At 38.5% G+C, this 18,062-nt stretch overlaps 1 long non-coding RNA gene across 1 annotated transcript; it reads left to right on the top strand.

Annotated features, from left to right (window-relative positions):
- Positions 1–1,622: 1,622 nt before the first annotated feature.
- On the top strand, positions 1,623–17,525 carry LOC125096308 (uncharacterized). Its single transcript, XR_007126133.1, has 3 exons — positions 1,623–1,692; positions 9,212–9,322; positions 17,323–17,525. It is a non-coding gene; the product is annotated as an uncharacterized LOC125096308 (long non-coding RNA).
- The last annotated feature ends 537 nt before the right edge of the window (positions 17,526–18,062 follow it).

The raw sequence follows: 18,062 nt of genomic DNA, 5'->3' as shown, positions 1-18,062 counted from the left end.
AGAGGTTTGAGATGAGGGTTTTTATGTAAATGAATTATCAAGGGTGAGCTCTCAGGAGTAACCTGTAAGAAACCAAAGGAAACAGAATAGAGCAGTAAAAGAGGCTAGCCAAAAACATGGCTTTGGGAGGAGTCTAGCCTCAGCCTAATTCCAGAGGGGGCTCTGGAGCATGAATTGTACTACAGACATAGTTTTGCTTCAGAAGCAAGGGTGCTGGACTGTTACACCTCACGTCAGTTGTGATTGGCTATGGACCACCTCTGCAGGGAGGATGTCATCTCCTAGAAATCTCCAGGTCAACTGGCTTCCTCCAGTGAAAGGCAGTCTGTGGAGCAGAATGAGGTATGAGCCACGAGCAGCCAACACTCACACAGCTGGGAAATGAGTGGACCTCACCAAAAAAGCACATGTGGGTGGGCACCAATAGCATCTGTGAAAAAAATATATTTGAAGATAGCTTTAACAAAGGTAGTCCCTGGGCTTTCTACAAAATTTCCACCATGTTCCTGTCAGAGCACCATTTGTGATTCTGGAGACTGGGCTGTCACTTTTCACCACTTATTTCTTTAAATCAGCACTTTATCTTATGTCACACCTTTCTTGTGTTTATGAGAAGAGTTGAAATTCTTCAGTGTTTAGTAGGTTAGTATTTGCCTTTTTAGTGTAATACATAGGCAAATAAAAGGTGATCTCTCTTATCATAAATGTGTGTGTATATATATATATATATATATATATTTTAAAGATTTTTATTTATTTATTTGACACACAGAGATCACAAGTAGGCAGAGAAGCAGGCAGAGAGAGAGGAGGAAGTAGGCTCCCTACTGAGCAGAAAGCCTGAAGCGGGGCTCGATCTCCGGACCCTGGGATCATGACATCTGAGCCGAAGGCAGAGGCCTTAACCTACTGAACCCACACAGGGGCCCCATAAATGTGTATATTTAAGATGCATTCTTTTTTATTTGTATTTTTATTATTATTTTTAATTCAAGTATAATTAAGATACAGTGTTATATTAATTTCTGGTATACAAATAATGGTTCAACAATTCTATATGTTACTTGGTGCTCATCAAGTTAAGTGTACTCTTTAATCGTTTTTACTTATTTTACCCATCCCCCCACTCATCTCCCTTCTGGCAATTACCAACTTATTCTCTATCTTTAAGGGTCTGGTTTTTTTTTTTTTCCCCTCTCTTTTCTTTCTTTGTTTTGTTTTTTAATTTCCCCATGAATGAAATCATATGGCATTTATCTTTCTCTGACTCATTTATTTCACTTAGCATTATACCCTCTAGATCCATCCGTATTGTTGCAAAGGGCAAGATTTCATTCTTCTTTATGACTGAGTAATATTCTATTGTATGTATGTAAATACTACATCTCTTTTATCCATTCATTTAGAGATGGACACCTGGGTTACTTCCGTATCTTGGCTATTACAAATAATGCTACAACAAGCATAGGGGTTCATGTATCTGTTCAAATTAGTGTGTTTTTGTTTTCTTTGGCAAATACTTAGTAATGTAATTACTGGATCATATGGTAATTCTATTTTAATTTTTTTAGGAACCTCCATACATACATTTTCCTTCATACATAATGGCTGTATTACCTTGCATTGCCACCAACGGTGCATGAGTGATCTTTTTTCTTCACATAAGATGAGCTCTTGTCCATGAGTGAAGAAGTAAGTGATTCTAAGTGATGGTTTGCAAGGGCTCTAGAAATCCAAAGTTAAATATAGAACTTCAAAATTCATAGGGATCTGTTGTACTTGAAGCTAACTAGATATTTATGGAATCATTAGCTTCTACTTGGTGTAGAGAGTTGACCTAGCAGCTTTCATCATGAACTAGTGGTAACAGTTCTAGTGGTAACAGGAAGCACTTCTGATTGCTCAAATCTCTATTTGCATTTCTGAGTTCACTTTGAATGAGGCCAAAAATAGAAATCTGTGTAGCTTTGAATAAACAAGGCAATTGTAGCACTTCACTGTTCCACAGCAATAACTGTTTATTAAGGAGACTGTCATGTGCACAAGTGAGCATTCAGCTAGAGTGGCTCCATATTTTTATCTTTTTAGATTCATTCAGATTTCTAAGATGTGGAAACTGAAGTGGAAAATATTTCTTGATATACTTACTTATAAACATCTTGATATACTTACTTTGAAACATCTGAAGTAACATCTAAAACACGTGAAATTTCTTTGTAAATAGCAATCTCCTATACAAAATTTAATTGTTATTAATGTTACTACCCCAAATTAATCTATAGGCAGTGATTATAGCTGAAGATAAAATATAGCTGTTTCATTTCATAAATGAAAAAGTTTGACTTCAAGTTACTAGGAATGAAAGATTTGGTCAAAACATGATCCTAAATAAATCACTCCAAAATTGATACTTGAGATACATATATTTATTATATTAATGAATATAATTAAAGAAAGGAAAGTTTAAATAGGTTTAGCCAACACATGTTACGTCTAGAGAAGGTACGAAAAGTTGTCCAGGAATAATACCCATCTATTCATACGAGTAGCTTAGTGACAGAGGAATGAAGTAGTTTAAGAACCCAATTTAGAAGAATAATCTATACATTTTTTGAAGTGACACAGAAATTAGTACTAGAAGTGATTCCACAAGAACTGATCTTGAAAAGGCAGGCCTCTGAAATGGTTCTGAGTTACCTGTAATTGATCAGATTTAAAAGAAATGATGTCCTTGTTTCCATTGGTAAAGAGAGGAGGCATTAAAAGTCCATGGCATATATGACAAAATAATTACTTTAATTTCCACCTGTTCCCTCTTGTAATCAAGTATCTGTGGAAAGAAGGTAAATCTTTGTGTGACCACGCATTTGTTGCCATAGAATATTTTATTATGAATAACGAGTATAATAGGTTTGACTGGTTGCTTCTAAGTTCATTCACTGGTGAACTTGACTCTTTCTCTGAAGGAAAAAAAAAAAAAACGTTGACATTTTAATTCAAGTTGCAGCCTAGTCACCAGACATCTATGATTTCCCTAGAAGAAATTCTTATGTGCCGTTGGATTAGAAATCTTACGTGCCACTGATTTCTGAAAACCAGATCCAGAATCTAATGTGGTGGATGACTGAATTACAATATGTCTCTAGGTGGTGAGGGGCAATGGTGTGACAGGTGACCAGGGTGGAACTTTTTATATGTCATTCTCTTCCCTGACAAAAGGAAAGATTGATAATTCTCAATCATGTAGCTAGTGGGACACAATTTGCAGGATTTGTATGTAATTTTTAGCATGGTGTTTGACAATAAGATTTTGGGACCATTTTGTCTTCAATAAGCCTTGAAAATATTTGCATCCATAAATTATTGAAAAGATAAATTCTGAGGTCAAGGGAAAAGGATGTGCCATCAATGGACCTTGGCAGTATGACAAACAGCTCAGTTTGCTGTGTTGAGGATATAACCAAGGCAGGATAGCCTTGGACACAAAATGTGAAAATGTAAGTGACCAACCAAGTGAATTTAATAAATGGATTTTGATGATAAAGTTCAACCTAAGGCCCATATTGAACACATTTAATGGTTCTTAGTGGTATAAAAAATGAGCAAGATAAGGGGTGGTGTGTTATTAATGGAAAAGAGATAGGAAGTGTTGGAGCCTGACTGACCTTGTTTTGGACCTTTGTTCCAACATTTATTAGCTGTGTAATCTTTAACAAGGTACTTAGTTCATCCCCTATAAAAATGGTGATAAACTACCTTGCAGGGTTTTTAATGAAGATTAAATGAGGTAAAGTCTAAAGTTGCACATGGTAGGTGCCATAAACTTTTTTTCTCCTAAAACTTGCTTAATTTTCTTCCTAGGTATTATTTTGGGCAATTAAGGAAGAATTTACTCTTTTGGGCCAATAAACTATACCATTGCTTCTCAAAGCTTAACATGCATTTGATTTACCTGAGATCTTGTTAAAGTGTGGATTGTGCTCCAGGGTAAGGTCTGAGATTCTGCTTCTCTAGCACACTCCCAGGCAGTGTCTACACTGTATTCCGTAGACCTCTGCTGAGTAGCAAAGATCCAGATCCTGGTAACTGCTTTTGTCACATAGTGGGAGTGTCATCGCGCAAGAACACATGCTACAGGAATGGGCTGACTTTCAAGTCAATTCAGATCTTAGAGTAGTCTGCTTGATCATTGTATAATATCCTAAGTTGGTGTGAAATGATGAGCACTTAACTGAATGAATCAGAAATCCACCCAAAATATAAACAAGTATTAATGTGTAAACATAATGCCAACTCTCACTAAAAAAAACAGAAATAAAGAGGGCAGCTGGGTGATTCAACTGGTTAATCATCTGACTTCTGCTTAAGTCATGATCTCAGGGTCCTGGGATCAAGGCCCGAGTGGGGTTTCCTGTTCAACAGGAGTGTGCTTCTCTCTCCCCTTTGCCCCTCCCCCACTGCTTGTGCTCTCTCTTTCTTAAATAAATATATAAATAATCTTAAAAAAACACATCGAAATGAAGAAACTTAAGTTTATGATATTCTCTGTCACTAAAATCCACTTTATCTGGTTTAAAAGTTTGCTTGTTTTTATAAAATAATCATGCATATGGGTGGAATTATTTTGTGTTTTGTTTTACCTTTTGGTAGAGTAACCAATGTAATCAAGGCCTTTAGAAAGTTTAACAGCTCAGTTTTAATTGAGACACTTTTTAGTAATTTTGAATTATAGCCTTTTTTTCCAGGTCCTGAGTCGCAGAACATTGGTTATACCAACTAATTTCATGGTTCATGATTGAACATAAGGCTGTAATTCAATTGTGGACATTTAAAAGACACTTTAAACAGCAAGCACAGTGCAGATTCTTAATATTCAGCCCAAAATGAGGCATTATTTTTAATAGCAGCAGAAAGATTTGCAATCACCTAGTCATTAGGTTTCTTAAAATATTCCTCACACTGGAGAAGAAGACAATCCATTCAACTTAGTAAGAAAAAGATTATTGTGAATTGAATTTTAGAGGACAGAGATTACTGAGAGAAAACGACCTCCCTTGCTATGAAATAATCATTGAAAAAATACTAGAGACACATGAATTCTATAAATACAAATGGAGTGATGATTCCATGAATCCTTATGATTTTTATTTACAATCTTTTGAGTTTCCATCTTATAACAAAATTTTAGCTACATTTTATTCTAGAAAAAAATTTACAAAGCAAAAAAATGAGATTGGAAAAGATGGCTAAAAATCACTTCCCAAATGTATTCAGCAAAAGAAAAATATTAAACATTAAACCTTCTAGCCCTGGGCCTCCAGCTGTTTAACAAAACATACATATCTCCTAAGCAGAGTGTGCGAACTGTAGTCACATGGCTTTCCCTCGATCTATTTGACATCAAGCGTCTAGGTGGAAGCAAAAACACTCCATCAATCAGCTTTTTCTAAATAATAGATACAAAGCTTCTTGCAGGCAATAAACTTTGGAAAGCCAAAAATTTTTCAGTTCTTTTTTGGAGGCTGTAATGCCAAACTTTCAATTGCCTTAAAAAGTCCTAACTTTTTTTTTTTTTTTAAGATTTGTCTATTTATTTTAGAGAGCTTGAGAGAGAGGGAAAGAGAGCATGAGCGGAGGAAGGGGCAGAAGCAGAAGGAGAGGAAGAAGCAGATGCCTACCTGAGCATGGAGCCTGACGCAGGGGTCGATCCTGAGATCCCACCACCCTGTGATCACAACCTGACTAGAAACCAAAAGTCAGTTGTCCAAATGACTGTGTCACCGAGGCGCCCCTAAAAGTCCCAACTTTAAATAAGAAAGTGACGTGAAAGCTTTGGGGGCTACAAAGGAGGGCTTCAAATAGTCTACCACAAGAAAAGTGTTTAGTTTTTGTAATTAAAATTTAGGTTAACAAAAATGAAACTTTAATCCTTTCATTAATAAAAGTTACAGGTTTACATGACTCCAGTTTTTGAATTCCTAATGCAGTTTTTCATTCTATGTGCTGCTATACCATCCGTATAAGAACTAGGCGGTATTTGGTTCATTTAGTTCCTAGCCCCCATGTCATGGACAGAGTGGATTGCACATCCGAATATCTGATTCTAGTCCTAGCTTGACTACTTCCTGGTTATATGACCCTAGCTATGTCACTGTGTCTCTCAGGACCACAGCTTCCTTATACATGAGATAATAATGCTGATGATAACAAAAGCCATATAGCTAGCAAGTATTAAAGTAGTAAGTAAGAAATAAGTAGTGAAACTAGGATTAAACAGCTCTCTTAGACCCACAGTCTGGACTCTTCACCATTGTGTTGTCCTCACTCAGGTAGGTGAACTCACTGATATTTGCAACTCTAAATTCTGTGAGACCCTATGTGACCATCTCACACATCTACCCAAACTCCTGAACAAGATGGTTTTTCATCTAATTTTTTAAATTTCTAGGGATAACATTTAAAAAATGTATTAAGGAAGTCTTTGTAGAGTCACCATTATGGCAAAAATATTTCTTCGTGTTGTTTAAGGATACTCTTTTGATAGAATTCTAGCACATCCCTTCAAATATGCCTCCTTGTAATTGTGATAATGTGTGATATATGTGAAAATAGGCTAGCTCATATCCTATCTTTCCTAGGATAGAAATTCTTAGCGTTCTCCTGTCCTGTCTCCACAAATCCATCTTGTCTCATACCTGGGTTGCTTCCCCTGTACTCCCCACAATTTCCCTGCATTCCTCTTAATCTGTTTGGTCAAAATGTATACATTCATTTTTTCAACTAACATTTAAGAGCAATGACATGTCAGGCACTGTCTTAGATGCTGGGAATATCACAAGGAACAATTTCCCCAGAAATTTATAGTCTATTTTATCAAGACAGACAAGTAACTGGTGGTTATAATAGTAAACATGATGATTTTCTGTGAGAAGTGCTATTCAAATATAAAAATGAAGTGGCTCATTCACTGGAGAGTAGAGGAGAGTTCACTAGAGGAGGGGACACTTGTGATGAAAGAAAAAGAGGAAGAAGGGGACTCAGAATAGCAGTGACATCCTTTGTAAGCAAGAGAGGCCTGGAAGAGCAGTGTGGTTGGGAAATCCAGTGTTGGGAATGACTGTCTTGAAGAGTGTGGGTCAGGAACGGCAAGAAATGAAGCTGGAGAGGTCATAAAGGGCCTTCGTATTTAAGAAGGGAATTTAGAGTTGACTCCCTAAACTTTGGAGAACAAGTAAAAGATTTGAAGTAGGGGAATGACATCATTGGATAGCCGATTTTTTCCAGAAATCTTGAGAAAGTACTAGGAAATACCCAAGATGGTATACAGATGAGATTTCCTTTTTAAAATACATTAGTAACCATAACCAAAGCCAATTCCTGACATCAGCAGGGAAATTTGATTCAGAATATACTCTGCTAATGGAAATGATTATTTCTCAGAATTAATCACTTTTCCCCTAGATTTACTGAGATATAATTGACAACAACATTGTGTAGGATTAAAGTGAACAATGCGATGATTTGATACACCCATATCATTGCACAATGATCACCATGATGAGGCTAGTTAACATCCATCACCTCACACAGTTATCATGTGTGTGCGGTCAGAAATTTAAAGATTCGTTCTCACAGCAACTTTCAAGTATACAATAGTACCAGAATTTTTGTGCAGAAGTGGAGGGTTGGACCAAATTAGTGGAGAGACCATACAATGTTTCAATTATTTTTTGAAAGTGAAATGGGACATTATTAATAATTATGCCAGGACATGGGCATAAACGTGACTGTCCTATGCAAGCTGTGGCATATGCTATGCTTATCACAGGCCTCTACTAGAATGTGAAAAAAGCCCCAGCTTCTCTCTTCAGAAAAACACATACATGCAGCCTGCATTTCACATACGATTGGAGTGATCCATTAGCCCAGTTCCCAGTTACTCTATGGAAATTTGGGGATCTACAGACAGAAGTCTTGGACAAAATTTCCCCAAGTTCCTTCTTCATTGAAATTTTATAATTCCATAGGTGTGGTATGCTGATAATCACGAATCATTAGTGTGCTTCTGGGCCGTTCCTGCTCTAAGTGCTCAAGCTGGGGCTGCAGATCAAAACCCGGTGTCTCTTTACACTTGAGGGACTTTACTGCTTTATATTTAAGGTGCAGCCTCCTTCCACAGCCACCCATGAGAAAAAGAGAGCTTTGACCAGCCACTGCAGGAGTCTTCCTTCCAGTCACACAGCAGCTAAGAGCAGAGGTCGGTGGCTTTCAGCAACTCTGCCTACTTACAGAAGGAAGCTGGCTGAGGACTCCATGGAATGCTTTAACAAGTGTTCCCCGACTCCTCCATTCCTAATTGCCCTGCACCCCAGACCATAGTATACATGCAGCAGGGTAACTCACAGACGAGGTACCTGTGAATGGCTGTGTGCGCACATGTGATGTGGAATGTGGTGTTCAGTCACAATACTGATTGAAATGCGAATGCAAATGTCTATTTTTCAATTGCATATAAAATAATGAGCTTGATTTTCCATTTGAATAGAATAGGTAAGAAATACTGGCAGTTTGAGAGGCATTTAGGAAGTGGAAATCAGGATGACAAAGGAAGGAGTAACTTTAAATTCATAAAGAGAAAAAAAATAGAAAGGAAAATATACCTGAAAAAAATCCAATAAATAACATGGAATAGAGATGGTTATGATTTGAAAAGGTTTGAGCCCACTTTTCTATTACCAAGGCAACCACCACATTATGCAATTGCAAAACAACAAAGAAAAGGCAACAATAATCGGAACACCGAAACTCCAAATGAGAAGGACAATTTGGGTACAGATGTGAATTTAATAAAGGAGAAGATGGAAGGCTGCTTTGTTCAAGCTCACTTTTGCTGGGAAGCAAAAGAAAACGTATTTGGAAAAATTAACACTCTCTTCTACATTTTCAGAAAATATCAGAGAAAATATATACATGTCATTCAAACTGTATGTTAAATCCTTCTGAATTGAAAGGCAGTTTTGTTGGTACTTTCTCTCAAATATGTGGGTGTCTCATACACAATGATATTTCATATTTATTTAAAACTCTCAGTGTGATGAGCATTGTATTAAGATACTTCTTTTCTCCAGAAGTTTAAATTAATTTACAGAAGCAGACAGATTGAACAATTTTACATATCTTTCTTTCTTTCTTTCTTTTTTTGTATTTGTAGGAGGCACTTAATCAAAGACGTTGGTGTCAGCATTCAAGATAAATTATGCATGAGAATGTTGACTGGGAAATTTCTTAAGGAATATGACAAAAAGCTAATGGAATGTTAAAGGTAATGGTCATTACCTGGTTCTTACTGAAAGCTAAATAGGAACCAAGTATGTACATTTACATAAAATTTTCATCAGGCTATGTAGACATCACAGCCTTTTTTTCCAGTTATTTTCCAAAGGGCTCTTGTTTTTTGTATTTTTTTTCTTTCTTTCTACCCATTCCAAACTTGATCCTCAACTTCTGTGTGTGTGTGTGCATGCATATACAACACACATACACATACAGTAGTACTGGAAGAGATGATAGAGGGTCAACTATTACCTTGAAAGATTTTGGTCTCCTTGGGCCATTTTGAAGAACAATTCTGTAATTTTGTATTATTGGATCAGTAACAGGGACTGCCTGGTGTCTTTTATCCTTTTAGTGGTAGCTTTAGTGATGTGTTAGTCCAAATATGTTGTCTTTGTCCATTTGGGATGCTGTAACAGAAATACCGTAGACTGCGTGGCTTGCAAACAACAGAAATTTATTTTGCACAGTTCTGGAGACTGGAAGTCCAAGGTCAGGGTGCAGTGTGGTCGAGCTCTGGTGAGAACCCTCTTCCAGACTCGCAGACTGTTGATATCTCCCCGTGTCCTCACGTGGCAGAGAGCAGAGAGGAAGCAGGCTGTCATGACTCTTTTAAGGTGAACTCATCTAATCCTAATTATGTCCCAAAGTTACACCTCTTAAAACCATCCCACTGGGGATTAGGGTTTCAACATAAGATTTTTTTTTTTTTTGGAGGGGGAAGATACAAACACGCAGTCTATAACCCATGTTTTGTGTAGCATCCTTACTTCCATGTCAAAGCATTCTTAGCATCTGACTGCATTGAGGAAAACATAAGGACAAGGCCCATGATCCCAAGTGATAGGACTCTTGGAGTAGGAATATATGGAAACCCAGGCAAGACATGGAGGATAAAGATATTTTTCTGAGGAGAACTGCTGCCTCTATGGCTGGAGTAGTAAGATCCAGCTGAGGTGGCAGACAGCTGCCATAAAATAGTTGTCAGTGCCGCCCAGCACCTGCTTCCTCTAGTTCTGTCTGTGCTACATGAGGACACCCTTGATTCCTGACCCAGTTTCTTTCTGAAACTTTGAGAAACTGCCTGTCACCTTGTCACGAGGACCATTGTGCTCAAAGCGCCGCCTTGATTCCCTGGACCCACTCTTATTTCTTAAAAGTCAGCACAGAAAACTCTCTGATCCTGACATTGGATAATCCTTTCTTTCTTGAAATGTCCGTGGTCCCCTTGCAGCCAACCAAAGACCATCACATGTGCCTGAAGACCAATTAGAAAATCTCCCCACTTCCAAAAATCCCACCTAAATAGAAGGCTTCCCAATCGAACATGCTCTCAGTATTTGCTATTTTCACCTGATAAAGCCTACTCTCCTTCAGACGCTCTTGAACCCTTACTGAGACAAAACAATGAGGACAGAGCTGGTTCCCTTGCTGCAAACTTGTGAATAAACAGCCTTTGTTCATTGTGTCTTGGACTTCATTTGGTTTTTGACAGCATCAGTTCTGTTCTTGTCATTATGTTTGTTTTCATTTTATGCCTGTGGAGTGGCTCTCCTGTGCCTCACCTGGGGCTCATATGCTGTCACTGTCCTGCTTCTCTGGGACTTCTGGGTATGAGAGCCCTCATGGCTTGGGATCACAACACTGAGTGCAGCCAAGAGGAATCAGGGCCCATATTAGGAGCCCGTAACGGCAGTGGGGAGTGGGGGGGAGTGTGGAGGGCAGCTTCTCCAATACCATCATTGCTATTTTCATGATGATTCATTCCTATGCAAGAAAGAGTATATATTTTCTATTTGTATCTCTTCCAGTCCTGGTTTTCTGGTCTCCCCAGTCCTGTGGAGTGTTTTGATTAAATCTCCTTTCTCCCTACATTATCTGAGTTGGGTTGTTTTGCTTGCCAAAAACCGCCTGATAGATAGTCTCTTTGAAATGAGGAGGAACCCAACATCCACTTCTCTTGGCCTTACCAGGCCTGCTGCTTCCTGAAAGTGCTGACCTCATTCCCAGGGGGATAGATAAGCATCCATTCATATGATGGGATTTCAAGGAGGGTTAACACAGAGCACTGTGAAGGGTAGATCAGAGCATAGAAGGGGCATCCAAGGGCTTCAGAGACTTCCCTTAAGGCCTGTCCTGCTTCCAAGAAATGCAATCATGGGAGCAGAATGATGTGGAGGAGTCTGAAAGCTCAGAATTGCATTAAGTGACTTTCCCATATGTGAGTTATTTGTCTATTGGAAATAAATCTATCTGAATATTGTATTGATCTTTTTGCCAGGCTGGCAAAAACCCAGGGAGAGAATTTACCACTAAGGGAGGTTGTGGGTCATTGCCTTCATAATGATATCCAATTTTAGAACCTCCTTTGGAAGTTTGAAAATGTTCAGATAGGACTACTGTTTTCGGGATCGCCACAGCCGTGATATTCTATTTTGGCTTGGGGAATTAGAACTGTGGTTAATTAATGCCTTTCCTTCAGGCTGAGAACACAAATGTTATAATACCTGAGGCTGTATTCAACTCCAGATTAGCATATATTATACCCAGGGATAACTGAAATTGCTCAGAAAATGTGTGGAGACAGATTCAAACCAAATCCTGTTTATGAGTGCTTTGCTATCAGTGAATTATTCAGAATGTAGAAAGAAAAACAACCAAAGATAAATGACCCCAATTTTATTATTCTGCATTTATTATCAGGATATCTTGATTACTTCTCTTGAAGTATGTGTTTTTGATAACAATTGATTAAATATTCAATTTTTCTTTTGGTTTGTTTTTGGAGAGGATCTTGATTTAAGGAGAGAAGTTGGAGGAAATCATGCTGGAAAACTTAATGTTAGTGAAATTATATGTCTGGTCTCCAAAGATTCACTTGGAGGATTAGCGAGAGGAGTAATTTCCATTCGATTTTCAGCTTGTTCGGATTTTGTTATGAGCCTATTGGAAGACATGTTCTCTAAACTGGTGCCTTTACTTTCTGATTATAAAATATCTGACCTGTGATGTTACCTTTTTGATCAAATCTTGTAAAAACCACTGAGTGAGAGATCTGGAAAACAGGAAGAGCCAGACATTCTTGGGAAATGACAGTGGTATCCTTCAGCACTATTTATTTCCAATAACGATTTTTAAATACTTTATCGAGGCAATGCTATGCATTAGGCAGCACAGGAATTAAGCATGATATATAGTCAATTTTGCATGAAACCATAGATGACACAGACTTTAAGTTAATGTATTTATGGAGGGTGGGGCTAGAGACTATTCATCACTGTATATCAGGCAACTGGGTCTGATATCGCATACTCTCTGACCTGTGTGGGTACCCAGCAAATACTTGAATAAATGAACAAGGCAATGATCTTTGAGGATTTGTAGCCTACATCAGGTTTTTCACCCTGTTTTATAGCCTTTATTTTCTTTCTGTTTCTTTTTAGTAGTTCATTCAGCAAAAGTGGTTTGAGGGAACACACTGTATCAGGGACCTCATAAGTGACACTGAATCAAGCAAGAGTCTCTGCCTGGTGCCATCTCACACAAGAAAGGCCACTTGGAATGGGACATTTTTCTCAATCTTACCAGTTGTCTTAGAGCAATCTGGTCTGTCATTGATCAGTTTCCACTTGAGATGTTGGAAGGTGTTGGAAAGATGATAACTATGGTTGTTGGTGGTGGTGGTGGAGGCAGCGGCAGTGGGAAGGGTCCCAATTGCTTGGGTGTCAGCTAAACAGGGAGCTGATACATTTGAATGTGAACCTTTTGAAACAGAAGTACCAAGATACGGGGTGCCTGGGTGGCTCAGTCGGTTAAGCATCTACCTTTGGCTCAGGTCATGATCCTAGGGTCCTGGGATTGAGGCCCATGTTGGGCTCCCTGCTCAGGGGGGAGTCTGCTTCTCCCTCTCCAGCTCCCCCTGCTTGTGGTTTCTCTTTAGGTCAAATAAATAAATAAATAAATAAGCAAAATCTTAAAAAAAAAAAAAGTACCAAGATAAAGAATACAATGAAATGAGAAAAGAAAGTTGCTGTGAACCAAGTTGGACTAATTAACCAAGAAGGGGAGATGCTAGTTGATCCTAAAGCCTTGATGAGCAGTCGATCTTTTTGTGAATGAAGCCAGTGCATATTTCTTTAATTAAAAATCTCTTGAAAAGAGTGTGCAACCTCTTTTTATAAAGACTTTATTAATCAATAATGTGGCATGTTACTAAGGACCTTTGTTAAATTTGTTTATTTTAATTAATTGATAGAGCTCAAGCAGAGCAGAGAGCAAAATCAGGTTTTTTTTTTTTCTTAAAAAAAATGACATCTGTTATTATTGCTTATGTTAAACAGAACTCTTCCAATATAACTGTGATCATCTGAAAACTGTCTCTCAAGCATAACTTATGGATTTGAAGTGAATGCATAATTATTTACTTAATGAAATAATTTAGGATTGGCATATCCTTTTATTAATCTTTCTTGGGTTCTCTCTCTTGTTTGAAGGCATATTTTCTTTTGGTTCCTTCTGATTTGTTTTTCCTATGTTTTCCTTGTTTTCAGTCTGCTGAGGTTTACTAGTCTGAATGCTCAATATTTACCTTCCCTGAGCTCCATCCTCCCACCTCACTACTTCCTTACTTCCTTAGTCCTTAAAAGAGCTATAATCTTCTACCTACTCTGGGCTCAAAAGTCCTTTGGAAAACTTTTTTTTTTTTTAATTCCTTATATCCAATCAGATTTCAAGAACTTCATATTATACATTTAGATTATTTTCGCCTCTATTCTTTTCCATCTGCCTTCCCTGCATCCTGCAATGCCATCTTCCCTTCTCTGAACTATTACAGGATGCTGACCTAGTCCCTCTGTTTCTAAGTTTCCCTCTTAGTTTCATTTTACATATTAAAATTGGATTAATCCTGATAAAGCAAAGCTGTGATCATGTAGCTTCCTCCTCCCAAATTTTCCATGATATTTTACTCATATTGAAACCAATAAAAATTCCTTATGTTTGCACACTGGTTTCTATATTCTGGTCTTACCTCTGTTAGCTTTATTTCTTACTGTCTTCTGAAACACATCCTGTGTTCCACCAGAATGGATTTCTTTTGTCTATAGTACTTCACTGTCCAATGCAGTAGCCACTAGCCACTAGCAATGAGAGAGCAAATATGCAGATAATGGACAGACCATTTATTAAAGTAGAACTCAAGCCCACAATCTGCAACAAAAGCCTAGAAAGCCAACCCATGGTCTACAGTCACCAGCCCAAGAAGCCAGCCTGCTATCTATTAAGTGAAACTTCTAGGAAGTCAGACCATTATCACTGGCAACACTACAGGAAGTCAGACAATAAGGCCTTTAATAATCCCTGCAAATGGCCAGGACTTGACTCATAGCTGACAGCTTCTCTGAGCTTTGCCCCCACTTCTAACTTAGGACCAATCACAGAAAGCCAAAGATGTATCACTAACCAATCACAAAGGATGCCACACTTGTAATTAGTTTTCCTACAGCTTCACTGTGCCAATAGACTCCAATCAGGGCATACTGGGAGCCTTCCCTTTCTTTGATTATAAAGTTTCCTCTGCCTGCCTTTGAATCTCTGCCAAAACAATTGATAGTGGCTGACTTCCTTGTTAGAGCAGACGCTGAGTAAATAGCCTTGGACTGTTTTCATTTGATGGTCTTTGCTTATTCCCACACTGGCTATTTAAATTTCAATTAATTAAAATTATATAAAATTAGAAGTTCAGTCCTTCAGTTGCACTAGCCAAGTTTCAAGCACTCAGTGGCCTCATGTAGCTAATGGCTACCATATTGGACAGTAAAGATATGGACATTTCCATCATCCCAGAAAGTTTTACTGGACAACTCTACACATGCTTTGGGTTTTCCCACTGCATGCTACTCCTTCTGCTCTATTTGCCTTCCCCTCACATTATCACCTGCTAGACTCCTACCCAACCTTCATGACCTTGCTTGCTACTTCCTTCAGGAGGCCTTCACTGATTCCTCTATTTAGATACTATCCCTCATTTCTTAGATTATACTTTTCTTATGGTATTTCTCATAGTCTCTCTTCTACTTCCATCTTGCTGTGTTGTAGACTCTTTGATCTTGTCCTTCCTACAGAGTAACCCCCTCTCCCTCCTTCCCTCCCTCCCTCCCTCCCTCCCTCCCTCCTTTCCTTCCTTCTTTTCTTCTTTCTTTCTATTTAAATGTGTTTTGGAGGGGAAGAAAAAAAGGATCAGATTGAATTACTTACTTTAAGAAGCCATGAAATGACAGATGGAATTGGATTTTATGTTTTTCATCTGGGACATAGAATGCAGAAAGAATGTTGCACATGGCTTTGTTCTTTTCTTCCTGACTCTGCATCTGTTATCCTCTAGACAGCTTTAACACTAGGAGGATGTTTATAAAGTTAGTTGGGGATCAGCTCAGCATCTCTTATTGCTATTTCTCAAAAGTAGTATAGACCTTCAGAAGTCTTTCCTAGAGCAGTGACTGGGGGAGAAACAACAAGTCTGAGATTCCCCCAAACAGTTTAAGAATGGCGAACTTTTACTAGTGTCTTCAACACACCAAGCAGATTCACTCCTCTGTGCCTTGCTCATATTTTCCCCTTGCCTGAAATAGGACCTCAAGCTTTTCTACCCTTACACCACCTCTGTTCCTGGTGAACTTCCTTCAAATGTCAAGTTAAATATCACATTGTTTATGAAGACTTTCTTGATCTCACCAAGGGGAGTCACTCTTTTCTCAGGCTGTTTATCAATATCTGATTGTACATCAGATTGTACAACTCTCTTCTCAGTGTGGTGGAAAACATAAGCACTAACTCTTAAAGTAATGTTAGAAGGAAAAATGCACACTGCCAATAGAAGGAAATTAGCCCACTGTATTTCTTTTTTGGGGGGTTGTTGTTACTGTTATATATGGATACTTTAAGATAAGGAAACTTTACTGTTTCCCTACCTTTAGTGCCTACCTAAATCCAAAGGTCACAAGCTCATCATTTCCTAGAGTAGAGCTAGCAAACCATTTTTTCACTTGTATAGCAGCAGAAATTATGCCTGGGAGAAAGAATTTGCTATTTATTGGGTGCCTAAGATTGTGAAATCTGCCAGAAACAGAAATTGACCAGAGTCCTGGAAGTTATTTATTTGTCAGGATGGTCAGGATGTATGGGATACCCTGGGGAAGGAGGTCAGACTATAACTCTAGGTCACTAGTTAGGGATGCAACTTTAAGGGTGAAAACAGCAGGAAGAAACAGAGTTGGAAAAGAATATGAACCATCCATGCAGGGCATCTTTGAATGGACTAGGAGAGGAGCCACTTCCTTTTGGGAGTTCAAGAGAGTGAGGTGGCCAGTGGTATAGTAATTGATCCCATTCATCGCCATTACTCCTCTACTGTGTCAGGTTTTGGAAATATTTCCTGAACGCTTTAACAAAGAGAACTACCTAAACCTTTATTATTGTTTAGTCCTGTATTGGGGCAAAAAAGCATCGAGAAAGGGTAGGTGTGCCCTGCTCTGATAGTCATCAAATATTGGCCCACACTCTCACTGTTGGCAACTGGGTGCCAAGATGGAAACACCCAACCAGAGAAATGACAAGAATGCTTTTCTTTACATTACCAACCTTAGAGGGTGCTGGTAAGAGGGGAGAATATTTCTCTTAGAATAATTATTACAGAGTTACAATAATTATTCTTTCATTTATTTAACAATACTTGGAGTAGATTTTGGAAAATGTGTTGGCTTGAGCTAACTGAGTAACTTGAGAACAGATGTATCTGATCTCTCTTTGCATCTTGAATGCACCCACGGTGTCTGATATGTGGCGGGTGCTTTAAAAAAAAGTTATAGAGTGAATTACTGAACCTGTTGATTTATGAGGCTCAATTACTGGGCTAGAAATGAATGCACTAGCTATACTGTTGTGGGATAATTTGAGAATTACCTTTTCAAACTTGTGGACTTTCTTTTTCAGGCTGGAGGAAGGGATATGGATTTAACTTGAACAGCTGTGGTCAGAATCCTCTTGCAAAGACAAATTATAGAATTATGAGATCTCAGAGCTAAGAGAATCTTAAAACCCACTTATTTCCATTCTTTTTACTCTGTGGATGAAGATACCAAGATTCAAATAATTTCCACACAGCTTCTATAATGTGAAAATATTCTTTTAGCCTTGCCAACTGCCAGGGTAATTTAAAGGTTTGGGCTTTGTAGTTCAAGTTCCCGTTTAATTTCTCGAAGTTCATGAACCCTTCCCACTTGGATACAGGTCTGGGGGTGGTGCTCATTGTTTCCCATCCTTTCATCCTGCTTCTTTCAACCCACTTACTGAGAACTCAGCTCACTCCCACCTTTGCCTCCTCCTCTCCTATAGACTCTGGAAGAAACCTACATTCAGCCCAAAGACTCCTTTTAGCTTTCCCATTCACCCTTTACCATCCCCTAGCTCTGAACTTTCCCCAGCACACTGAGGACTTTGTGGTGGAGAGTGCCATTTAATCATGAAAACACAGAGCTCCCCCCGCCATATCTGAACATTTTCTTTCATAATAGGAACAGTTAGAGAAAGGAGGGCTTTTTTTTTTTTTTTTAAGATTTTTATTTATTTGAGAGAGAGAGTACAAAAGGAGGAAGGAGCAGAGGGAGAGGGAGGAGCAGACTCCCCTCTGATCAGGGAGCCCAACACAGGGCTTGATCCCAGGTCCCCAGGAT

This window comes from Lutra lutra, chromosome 3 (assembly GCF_902655055.1).
Source record: "Lutra lutra chromosome 3, mLutLut1.2, whole genome shotgun sequence".
NCBI classification, from domain to species: Eukaryota; Metazoa; Chordata; class Mammalia; order Carnivora; family Mustelidae; genus Lutra; species Lutra lutra.
The sequence above is the reverse complement of the archived record's forward strand: the minus strand, read 5'-3'. Positions and strand labels throughout refer to the sequence as shown.